The sequence below is a fragment of the Manis javanica genome, chromosome 3 (genome assembly GCF_040802235.1).
Source record: "Manis javanica isolate MJ-LG chromosome 3, MJ_LKY, whole genome shotgun sequence".
In the NCBI taxonomy this organism is placed as follows: Eukaryota; Metazoa; Chordata; class Mammalia; order Pholidota; family Manidae; genus Manis; species Manis javanica.
In genome coordinates, this window is record NC_133158.1 from 59644546 (window position 1) to 59657521 (window position 12976).

A 12976-nucleotide genomic window follows, 5' to 3' on the forward strand; every position below is an offset into this window, starting at 1 on the left:
AAGGAACAAAACAGCAGTAGACTCAGACCCTGAGAAGTAACAGGTGGTTACCATGGGGGAGGGATTGGGGTGGTGGGTGAGGGAGATAAAGGGGCACAAAAATTCTCCATTATAAGTTGACTACGGGGATAGTAGTACAGCATGGAGAACGTAATCAATGATTCTGTAACATCTTTCTATGTTGACAGATAGTAACCGCACTAGTTAAGGTGAGGATTTAATAATATGAGTAACTGTTGAAGTACTGTGTTGTATATTTAAAACCAACATAGGATTGAATGTCAAGGACACTTTTATTAAAAATTTTTTAAAAGTAAATATACATATCTTTTTGATATACTTACTGTTTGTGTTCTGCTGACTGTTCTGTGCTTTTACATATAGCAATTATTATCCATTAATTGCTGTTGAGAAGGTAGTAATACTGGAAGTAGATATTATCATTGTTATTAACTTTATTAAGGCAATTGACAAATTAAAAATGTACATATTTAAAGTGTATAACAATGTTTTGATATATGTATATGTTGTTAAATGGTTACCACAATTAACTAATATTTCTGTTATCTCACATAGTTGCCTTTTTTGGTGGTGAGAATATTTAAGATTTACTTTCTTAGTAAACTTCAAGTGTATAGTACAGTATTATTAACTATAGTCACCATGCTGTACATTAGACCTCCAGAATGTATTCATTCTGCATGGCTAAAACTTTGTAAACTTTGATAAACATCTCCTCATTTCCTCTACCCTCTGGCTCCTGGCAACTGCTGTTCTACTCTCTGCTTCTGTGAGTTTGATTTTTTTTAGATTCCATACATAAGTAAGATCATACAGTATTTGTCTTTCTGTACGTGGCTTATTTCACCTAGTATAATGTCCTCCAAGTTCTTCCATGTTGTTGCAAAAGACAGGATTTACTCCTTTTTTAGGGTGAATAATATTCCATTTTGTATGTATACATTTTTTTAGGGTGAATAATATTCCATTCTGTATGTATATGTTTTCTTTAGCCATTTGTCTGTCAGTGAACACTTAGGTTGATTCTGTATTTTAGCTATTGTGAATAATGCTACAGCAAACATGGGAATGCAGGTATCTCTTTAAGATACTGATTTCATTTCCTTTGGTAATACACTCAATGTGGAATTGCTTAATTATATGGCAGTTCTATTTTTAGTTTTTAAAAGAACCTCCATATTGCTGAAGTTGAATTTGGTTTTTTAGTATTTTGTTGAGGATTTTTGCATCTGTGTTCCTCAGGGATGTTGGCCTATAATTTTCTTTTCTTGTAATGTCCTTGTCTAGATTCGGTATCAGGGTAATGCTGGCTTTATAAAATGAATTTGTAAGTGTTCCCTCTTCAGTTTTTTGGAAGAATTTGAGAAAAATTGGCATGAATTCTTCTTTAAATGTTTGATGGAATTCACCAATGAATCCATCAAATCCTGGGTATTTCTTTGTTTAGATGTTTTAGTTTACTGATCCAATCTCCTTACTTGTTATTGGCCTGTTCAGATTTTCTGTTTCTTCATGATTCAGTCGTGGTAGGTTGTATATTTCTAGAAATGTATCCGTTTCTTCCAGGTTATCCAATTTATTGCTGTATGATTTTTTATCATAGTCTCTAATGATGTTTTGCATTTCTGTGTTATCATTTTTAATGCTGCTTCTTTCACTTATAATTTTATTTATTTGGATCTTCTCCCTGTTTTTCTTAGTCTAGCTAAAAATTTGTCTATTTATGTTTTCAAAGCACCAGTTAGTTTCATTGAAAAACTTAGATTCACTGATCTTTTCTGTTGCTTTTCTAGTTGTCATTTCATTTATTTCTGCTCTGAACTTGATTAATTCCTTCCTTTGTTAATTTGTAGCAAAATTTGTTCTTTTTCTGGTTCCTTGAGATGTCAAGTTAGGCTGTTTGAGATCTTTCTTTTCTCTTAGTAAAGGAGTTTATCATTGTAAATTTCTCTCTTAGAACTATTTTGCTGCAGCCTGTAAGTTTTGGTATGTCATATTTCCATTTGTCTCAAGATCATTTTTTATTTCCTTTTTTATTCTTTGACTCATTGGTTGTTCAGGAGTGTGTTGCTTAATTTCCACATATTTGTGAATTTTCTAGTTTTCCTCTTGTTATTGCTTTCTAGTTTCATACTATTGTAGTCTGAAGTGATAGTCATTATTATTTCAATCTTAAACTTATCAAGATTTAGTTTGCGGCCCAACATGTGATCTATTCTGGAGAATGTTCCATGTGTGCTTAAAATAATGTGTATTCTGCTTCTGTTGGATGTAATGTTCTGTATATGCCTATTAGGCCCATTTCATCTAAAGTGTAGTTCAAGTCCATAGGCTTTCCTGTCAAGATGATCTATCCATTTTTGAAAATAGAGAACTGAAGTCCCCTGCTATTATTGTATTGCTATTTCTCCCTTAAGTCTGTTAAAATTTGCTTAATATATTTAGGTGCTCTGATGTTGGGTGCATATGTATTTACAAGTGTTATATCTTTTGATGAATTGACCCCTCTGTCATTGCAAGACTTTCTTTTGTGAGTTTTTGATTCAAAGTCTATTTTATCTAAGTATAGCCTCCATTGCTTTCTTTTGTTTACCATTTGTATGGAATATCTTTTTCCATCCTTTCACTTCACTTTCAGCCTTCATGTATCTGTAGATCTAAAATGAGTTTCATGTAGGCAGCATTTAGTTAGATCTGTGTTTTTGATCCATTCAGCCACTGTTTGTCTTTTCATTGGAGAATTTAATCTATTTACATTTAAAGTAATTATTGAAAGATAAGGACACTGTTAGTTAACTTTTGTTAATAATTTTCTGACTATTTTGTGTTCCTTTGATCTTCTTTGGCCATCTTCCTGGATTTTTCAATTTCTGCTCTATATATTTTCATATCTTATATCATTTTTTATGTCTTTGAGTTCTTTTAGTAGATTTAGTAGGATTTAGTTCTAAATTGTTTTTGAGCATGGCTCTTTGATGTGCTTACACTTCCTGTATGGATATTATTCTGCTCTTTTTCTTATAATAACTTTATATGGAAATTGTGTTACTTTTCAGGTTTTTTTTTATTGAAGTATCATTGATAAACAATCTTATGCTGATTTCAAATGTACAACCCAGTGTTCAGCAGTTACCCACATTATCAAATCCTTACACCCTCTAGTGCAGTTACTGTCTATCAGTGTAGAAAGATGTTACAGAATCATTGACTGTATTCTCTGTGCTGTACTACCGTCCCCGTGACCAACTTAAATTGTGGTATATTGTGATTGCAATATATTGTAAATTATTTACCCCCTTTATCCCCTTCCCCCGACCTGCCCCAGCCACTCCCCCATGGTAACCACTAGTCACTTCTCAATGTGTATGAGTCTGTTGCTATTTTGTTTCTTCTGTTTTGCTTTGTTTTTATATTCCACAATTAGGTGAAATCAGATGGTATTTGTCTTTCTCTACTAGACATTTCATTGAGCATAATACCCTCTAGATCCATCCATGTTGTTGCAAATGGCAGGATCAGGTGCTTATTTTTATATTAATTTAATGTTGCTGAACTTTTAGAAGGAGATTTATTTTTAATAGCTTTTTTTTAACTTCACAGAGCTCCCTCTTACGTTGTTTTGCAATATTTTTCAAATACATGGCAGCTAGATTTCTGAAACTTCTTCTTTTCCTACTATCCCCACTCACTCTATCTGAATCTTCCCTTGGTTTCTGTGGACTCTGTCTTAATGAATTTTTATTCTGCTTTCTGTGGATTCTCCTCAGTGGAGGTCCTTTGCTGAAACAGAGCCCTGGTTCTTCAGTTTTGAGAGTTCATAGGGCCTAGATTACCTCATACATTTCAGACCCTACAGGCTCCTTGCACTTAACCAGCTGTTGGAGTGGTAAGTGCATTTCACCTCCCTCTTTCAGCTGCTGTTCTCTAATCAGCTTGAAATATTTTCTGGTGAATACCTACAGGCTCTTTTGTAGTTCACTTGGTATCAGTTCTGTCACACTCTTACAGTTTCTGTAGGGGAGCAGTGTTTTACCTCTACTCTTAGGGTTTTCGTCTGGGCCTGAGAATTCAATTTATAAAAGATGAAGTAATACAAAAAGCATAAAGATTTACTTAATAAAAGTTTTATGTGACATAAGAGCCCTCATAAGGAAATGAGGACCCAAAAAAACAGTTGAGAGTGGAACACTTACATATTGAGATTGGGCAAAGAGAAGTAAATTGTGAAAATGAGGCAAGCAAGGGAGTGGTTAATTATGGAGAAGTGACTAGGAAGATAAGGATTAGTTTACAAGGCTCGTACAGCTTTCTCTTGGCCTCAACTCCCTTCCCTGAAGATAAGAATGTTACTTTCCTTCTAATATTGGGAGGACATCTTCCATGCAGAGGCTTCATCTCTTATTTTCAAGAGGAAAAAGGGGAAATCAGAGCACCCTTCTTCTACCTGCTGTTTTTCAAGTGTTAAAATAATCCTTTGGTCAAAGTGACTTATTTTGAAGTGGCACATTTTGCCACCCTGCACTTCCCTCTTCTTCCTCCATGTGGACAACAATGACACACTTGGTGGACATTGACCTATTGGTTTGTCTATATCCACATGTTTATTTTGGAATTTGTGGGAAACTTTAATACAGGCTTTTTATTTTTGTAAAGGCTATATTTAGGTTTTTAAAATTTTGCTTTCTGGTTGCTTTGCCTGTTTTTTTTTTTGAGACGGCATCTCTCATATTTATTGATCAAATGGTTGTTAACAATAAAATTCTGTATAGGGGAGTCAATGCTCAATGCACAATCATTAATCCACCCCAAGCCTAATTATCATCAGTCTCCAATCTTCTGAAGCCTAATGAACAAGTTCTTACATGGTGAACAAATTCTTACACAGTGAATAAGTTCTTACATGGTGAACAGTACAAGGACAGTCATCACAGAAACTTTCGGTTTTGATCACGCATTATGAACTATAAGCAATCAGGTCAAATATGAATATTCGTTTGATTTTTATACTTGATTTATATGTGGATCCCACATTTCTCCCTTTTTTATTATTATTATTATTATTATTATTATTATTATTATTAATAAAATGTTGAAGTGGTAGGTAGATGCAAGATAAAGGTAGAAAACATAGTTTAGTGTTGTAAGAGAGCAAATGTAGATGATCAGGTGTGTGCCTGTAGACTATGTGTTAATCCAAGCTGGACAAGGGCTAGCTTGAATGCAGAAGATTTCTCTCAAAATAGGGGGTTGAGGTTCTAAGCCTCGCCTCTGTTGATCTCCAATTTCTCACCTGATGGCCCCCCTGCGACTGTGCCTGTCTTAGGTTGCTCCTCCCTTGAGGAATCTTACCCGTCTCTGGCTAACCAGTCATCTTCCGGGGCCATACAGGGAAATGTAAAGTTGGTAAGTGAGAGAGAAGCCATATTGTTTGAAAAGATTAGCTTTTTACTTCTTTGCAGATTTATGCCCTGTGGCTTCTATGCCCAGCATTTGTCTTGAGGTATCTTTACCACTTGGAGGAATTATGATACTCAGTAAATTTGATATGAGGCAAGAATTCTATTTAAGGGTTGTAGTTAGGAAGGAAGAAGAAAAGCTATAGAAGTAGCAGGTGGAAGAAAACATGGGAAGATTGATTATTTCTTTGACATATCTTCTTGTAGAGTAACTTAAGCATGTATAGGTTTTAAACTACTAATTAAATTGTGCACACACATTAACATAATAGGAATACAGTTACATAACCAAAGCAGATCTATAATTTCCAGCCATCTCCAGTGAAACCTAGAAAACCAGTTAGGCATCCTAGGCATTTGTGAAAATTTATTTATGATATGATGGATATTGTCTAACTGTACTTGAGCAGTCTGAGAGAAATCAGACAAATTAAAACAACCCATTCCTGGGAACTGTTCACATCCCATATGTTCTTTTAACAGTAGATAGTCTGTAGTTGTAAGATTTTGGAGCACTACAACTTGCACTTCTCCTAATTCTTGGTTGAGTTCCAACAGTATAGATCCAGTCAAATTTGTTGTTTTACTGTATGCACAGGCCAGCTTAGATATCTCCTTCTTCATTCCCATGGCAAGTCCAGGAACCGGTGGGATGAATGCATCTACAGTTGTAGCAGCACCTGGATCTTTGTTGAGGTTTTTTGATGATCATCTTCTGGTATGAGTCTTCCAGAGAGTGCTGATGTTGGAAGTTCTTCTTCATATCGTATCTTAGTTCATTTTCTGGGTAGCCAAATCAGGCTTTGATCCTCTGTAGCTTTGCCTGTTTTATATGGGAATTCAGGAAGATCCGTCATCTCTGCTGTCTGCTACTAACATTTTCTCAGAGTCTCATTCATCAGTTGGTTTTTTTTTTTTTTTTTGCTTGTTCTCAGTGTAGTCTGAAAAATCTGAAGATAAAGTGATTTTGTTTGATAAGTTAGGTTCTATTATAATTTTTTTTTGCTAAGTGCAAATCTCTTTGCCTAATAAAGACTCTTTAGTTACGGTGTTTATTTCCTTCATAAATAGTTACTATAGAAAATTCAATCTCTAGAGTTGAAAAGAAAGTTTAGTCTGTGTACTGGTGTTTGTTTTTTATTTTTAAACTGACTAGTTATGAGTCTCAGAGTTTGGATTAGTGGTTAATAGATAGTCCTGTGTTCTTACATGTGATCCTGTGTTGCCCTTCTAGATGTGGTTCTCTTTTTCCTTTCCTTTCACACTTGTTTTCTAAATGCTATATGCTACATAGGTTATCCAAGACAACTTGTTCTAGAGATAAAGGTCTCACTACTCCTTTCATAATCAAGGACTGTGGCTACCCTAAATACTAGTACTGCTCTGAGTAGAAAAAAACTTTAGCAGAGACCAGTTTTATTCAAGTGCTTCTCTTGTATAAGAGCTTTTGTATTTCTCCCTGCTGAGGGTTTTAAAGACCAAATTACATTTTATCGTAAAACATAATTTAGCATAATCAGTTATACTAATGCTATGCACAGTCCAGTTCTGTTTTGATTTTTCCTATCAAAGCATTAATATTCTCACTTTTAAGGAGTTTATGGACTGGCAGTTGACACCAATCTGAATATATAAATAAATAAGGGGTGTGAGTGTCTGTGTATTTAGGTTGTCTGTTTATTCTCACGTGAGTTTTGGTAGATTGTATCTTTTAAGGAATTGGCCCACTTCATGTGCATTGATGACTTTATGGGTACAGAGTTATCTGAAGTGTTGTTTTAGTATATTTTAATGTATGTCAGATCAGTAGTGATATCTTCTATTTCATACCTAATATTGATAATTTGTGTCTTCTCTTTTTTTCTTGGTCAGCCTGACTAGATCTTTACCAATTTCATTGATCTTTTCCAAGAACCAACTTGTTAGTTTACTGATTTTCTCTTATTTTTCTATTTTCAATTTTACTAACTTCTGTTCTAATCTTAATTTTCTTTTTTCTGCTTACCTTTCTTTCAATTTGCTCTTATTTTTCTAATTCCTACAGAAGCATAGGTTGCTGATTTTAATCCTTCTTCTTTCTTTCCTAATACATGTATTTAATGCTAATACATTTGAATAAGGATTATATATATATATTTTTTTAATTTATTTATTTTTATTTTTTTGAAGAACATTATGTTTACTAGGCTCTCCCCTACCCCAAGTCCCTCCCACAAACCCCATTACAGTCACTGTCCATCAGCATAGTAAGATGTTGTAGAATCACTACTTGTCTTCTCTGTGTTGCAAAGCCTCCCCTTTCCCGCCCCCCCACATTATACATGCTAATCATAATACCTACTTTCTTCTTCCCCGACCTTATCCCTCCCTACCCTCCCATTCTCTACAGTCTCTTTCCCTTTGGTAACTGTTAGTCCATTCTTGGGTTCTGTGATTCTGCTGCTGTTTTGTTCCTTCAGTTTTCCTTTGCTCTTATACTCCACAGATGAGTGAAATCATTTGGTATTTGTTTTTCTCTGCTTGGCTTATTTCACTGAGCATAATACCCTCTAGCTCCATCCATGTTGTTGTAAATGGTAGGATTTGTTTTCTTCTTATGGCTGAATAATATTCCATTGTGTATATGTACCACATCTTCTTTATCCATTCATCTACTGATGGACACTTGGATTGCTTCCATTTCTTGGCTATTGTAAATAGTGCTGTGATAAACATAGGGGTGCATCTGTCTTTTTCAAACTGGAGTGCTGCATCCTTAGGGTAAATTCCTAGAAGTGGAATTACTGGGTCAAATGGTAAGTCTGTTTTGAGCATTTTGAGGAACACCCATACTGCTTTCCACAATGGCTGAACTAATTTACATTCCCACCAACAGTGTAGGAGGGTTCCCCTTTCTCCGCAACCTCGCCAACATTTGTTGTTGTTTGTCTTTTGGATGGTGGCCATCCTTACTGGTGTGAGGTGATATCTCATTGTGGTTTTAATTTGCATTTCTCTGATAACTAGCGATGTGGAGCATCTTTTCATGTATTTGTTGGCCATCTGAATTTCTTCTTTGGAGAACTGTCTGGTCAGTTCCTCTGCCCATTTTTTAATTGGATTATTTGTGTTTTGTTTGTTGAGGAGTGTGAGCTCTTTATATATTTTGGATGTCAAGCCATTATCGGATCTGTCATTTATGAATATATTCTCCCATACTGTAGGGTTCCTTTTTGTTCTATTGATGGTGTCCTTTGCTGTACAGAAGCTTTTCAGCTTGATATAGTCCCACTTGTTCATTTTTGCTATTGTTTTCCTTGCCCGGGGAGATATATTCATGAAGAAGTCGCTAATGTTCACATCCAAGAGATTTTTGCCTATGTTTTTTTCTAAGACTTTTATGGTTTCATGACTCACATTCAGGTCTTTGATCCATTTTGAATTTACTTTTGTGTAATGGGGTTAGACAGTGATCCAGTTTCATGCTCTTACATGTAGCTGTCCAGTTCTTCCAGAGACTGTCATTTCCCCATTGTATGTCCATGGCTCCTTTATCGAATATTAATTGACCATATATGTTTGGGTTAATGTCTGGAGTCTCTAATCTGTTCCACTGGTCTGTGGCTCTGTTCTTGTGCCAGTACCAAATTGTCTTGATTACTATGGGTTTGTAGTAGAGCTTGAAGTTGGGGAGTGAGATCCCTGCCACATTATTCTTCTTTCTCTGGATATGCTTTGGCTATTCGAGGTCTTTGGTGTTTCCTTATGAATTATTGAACTATTTCTTCCAGTTCATTGAAGAATGTTGTTGGTAATTTAATAGGGATTGCATCAAATCTGTATATTGCTTTGGGCAGGATGGCCATTTTGACATTAATTCTTCCTAACCAAGAGCATGGGATGAGTTTCCATATTTTAGTGTCCTCTTTAACTTCTCTTAAGAGTGTCTTATAGTTGTCAGGGTATAGGTCTTTCACTACCTTGGTTAGGTTTATTCCTAGGTATTTCATTCTTTTTGATGCTATTGTGAATGGAATTGTTTTCCTGATTTCTCTTTCTATTATTTCATTATTAGTGTACAGGAAAGCCACAGATTTCTGTGTGTTAATTTTGTATCCTGCAACTTTGCTGTATTCCGATATCAGTTCTAGTAGTTTTGGAGTGGAGTCTTTAGGGTTTTTTATGTACAATATCATGTCATCTGCAAATAGTGACAGTTTGACTTCTTCTTTACCAATTTGGATTCCTTGTATTTCTTTGTTTTGTCTAATTGCTGTGGCTAGGAACTCCAGTACTATTTTAAATAACAGTGGGGAGAGTGGGCATCCCTGTCTTGTTCCCGATCTCAGAGGAAAAGCTTTCAGCTTCTCGCTGTTCAGTATGATGTTGGCTGTGGGTTTATCATATATGGCCTTTATTATGTTGAGGTACTTGCCCTTTATACTCATTTTGCTGAGAGTTTTTGTCATGAATGGATGTTGAATTTTGTCAAATGCTTTTTCAGCATCTTTGGAGATGATCGTGTGGTTTTTGTCCTTTTGTTGATTTGGTGGATGATGTTGATGGATTTTCAAATGTTGTACCATCCTTGCATCCCTGGGATGAATCCCACTTGGTCGTGGTGTATGATCCTTTTGATATATTTTTGAATTCCGTTAGCTAATATTTTATTGAGTATTTTTGCGTCTACGTTCATCAGGGATACTGGTCTGTAATTTTCTTTTTTGGTGGGGTCTTTGCCTGGTTTTGGTATTAGGGTGATGTTGGCTTCATAGAATGCGTTTGGGAGTATTCCCTCCTCTTCTATTTTTTGGAAAACTTTAAGGAGAATGGGTATTATATCTTCTCTGTATGTCTGATAAAATTCCAAGGGAAATCCATCTGGCCCAGGGATTTTTTCCTTGGGTAGTTTTCTGATTACCGCTTCAATTTCTTTGCTGGTAATTGGTTTGCTTAGATTTTGTGTTTCTTCCTTGGTCAGTCTTGGAAGGTTGTATTTTTCTAGGAAGTTGTCCATTTCTAGGTTTTCCAGCTTCTTAGCATATAGGTTTTCATAGTAGTCTCTAATAATTCTTTGTATTTCTATGGTGTCCATCGTGATGTTTCCTTTCTCATTTCTGATTCTGTTTATGTGTGTTGATTCTCTTTTTCTCTTAATAAGTCTGGGTAGAGGCTTATCTATTTTGTTTATTTTCTCAAAGAACCAGCTCTTGGTTTCATTGATTTTTTCTATTGTTTTATTCTTCTCAATTTTGTTTATTTCTTCTCTGATCTTTATTATGTCCCTCCTTCTGCTGACTTTAGGCTTCATTTGTTCTTCTTTTTCCAATTTTGATAACTGTGATGTTAGACTATTCATTTGGGTTTGTTCTTCCTTCTTTAAATATGCCTGGATTGCTATATGCTTGCCTCTTAAGACTGCTTAAGACTGCTTTTGCTGTGTCCCACAGAAGTTGGGGCTTTGTGTTGTTGTCATTTATTTCCATATATTGCTGGATTTCCATTTTAATTTGGTCATTGATCCATTGACTATTTAGAAGTGTGTTATTAAGCCTCCATGTGTTTGTGAGCCTTTTTGCTTTCTTGGTACAATTTATTTCTACTTTTATACCTTTGTGGTCTGAAAAGTTGGTTGGTAGAATTTCAATCTTTTTGAATTACTGAGGCTCTTTTTGTGGCCTAGTATGTGGTCTATTCTGGAGAATGTTCCATGTGCACTTGAGAAGAATGTGTATCCTGTTGCTTTTTGGTGTAGAGTTCTATAGATGTCTATTAGGTCCATCTGTTCTAGTGTGTTGTTCAGTGCCTCTGTGTCCTTACTTATTTTCTGTCTGGTGGATCTGTCCTTTGGAGTGAATGGTGTGTTGAAGTCTCCTTCAACTGCAGTGAATGCATTGCAGTCTATTTCCTCCTTTAGTTCTGTTAGTATTTGTTTCACATATGCTGGTGCTCCTGTGTTGGGTGCATATATATTTATAATGGTTATATCCTCTTGTTGGACTGAGCCCTTTATCATTATGTAATGTCCTTCTTTATCTCTTGTTACTTTCTTCATTTTGAAGTCTATTTTGTCTGATACTAGTACTGCAACTCCTGCTTTTTTTTCTTCCTATTGTTTGTATGAAATATCTTTTTCCATCCCTTGACTTTTAGTCTGTGCATGTCTTTGGGTTTGAGGTGAGTCTCTTGTAAGCAGCATATGGATGGGTCTTGTTTTTTTATCCATTCAGTGACTCTGTGTCTTTTGATTGGTGCATTCAGTCCATTTACATTTAGGGTGATTATCGATAGGTATGTACTTATTGTCATTTCAGTTTTTAGATTCGTGGTTACCGAAGGTTCCAGGTTACTTTCTTTACTATGTAAGAGTCTAACTAACTCACTTAGTATGCTGCTACAAACACAATGTAAAGGTTCTTTTCTATTTCTCCTCCTTTTTCTTCCTCCTTCATTCTTTATGTATTAGGTATCAGATTCTATACTTTTCCTCTATCCCTTGATTGGCTTTGGAGATAGTCTATTTAATTTTGCATTTGCCTCGCAATCTGCTGCTCCACCCTCCCTACCATGATTTTACTACCTATGGTGACAGTTATCCAACCCTCGAAACACTTCCATCTATAGCAGTCCCTCCAAAATAGACTGCAGAGATTGTTTGTGGGAGGTAAACTCTCTTAGCTTTTGCTTATTGGAAATTGTTTAATCCCTCCTTCAAATTTAAATGATAATCTCACGGGATAAAGTAATCTTGGTTCCAGGCCCTTCTGCTTCATGGCATTAAATACATCATGCCACTCCCTTCTGGCCTGTAAGGTTTCTGCTGAGAAGTCTGTTGTTATTGTGATGGGCTTTCCTTTTTATGTGATCTTATTTCTGCCTCTGGCTGCTTTTAACAGTCTGTCCTTATCCTTGATCTTTCCCATTTTAATTACTATGTGTCTTGCTGTTGTCTTCCTTGGGTCCCTTGTGTAGGGGGTCTGTGGATCTCCATGGCCTGAGAGACTATCTCTTTCCCCAGAATGGGGAAGTTTTCAGCAGCTACCTCCTCAAAGACACTTTCTATCCCTTTTTCTCTCTCTTCTGGTATCCCTCTAATGCGAATATTGTTCTGCTTGGATTGGTCACACAGTTCTCTCAATATTCTTTCATTTTTAGAGATCCTTTTTTCTCTCTGTGCCTCAGCTTCTTTGTATTCCTCTTCTCTAGTTTCTATTTCATTTATTGTCTCCTCCACCATATCCAACCTGCTTTTAATACCATCCATTGTGTTCTTTAATAATTGGATCTCTGACCTAAATTCATTCCTGAGTTCTTGGATGTCTTTCCATACCTCCATTAAGATGTTGATTATTTTTATTTTGAACTCCCTTTCAGGAAGAGTCACGAGGTCCATATCATTTAAATCTTTCTCGGGAGTTTTATTAACAATTTTACTCTGGACAAGGTTCCTTTGGCGTTTCATGTTTGTATATGGCGCCCTCTAGTGTCCAGAAGCTCTGTTCTGGAGCTGCTGAGTCCCT

At 35.8% G+C, this 12976-nt stretch overlaps 1 protein-coding gene across 12 annotated transcripts in view; it reads left to right on the top strand.

Moving 5' to 3' along the window:
* The window catches only part of GOLGB1 (golgin B1), a 103494-nt gene that overhangs the window by 16330 nt on the left and 74188 nt on the right, over positions 1 to 12976 (top strand). The gene's annotated exons all lie outside the window — the stretch shown is intronic.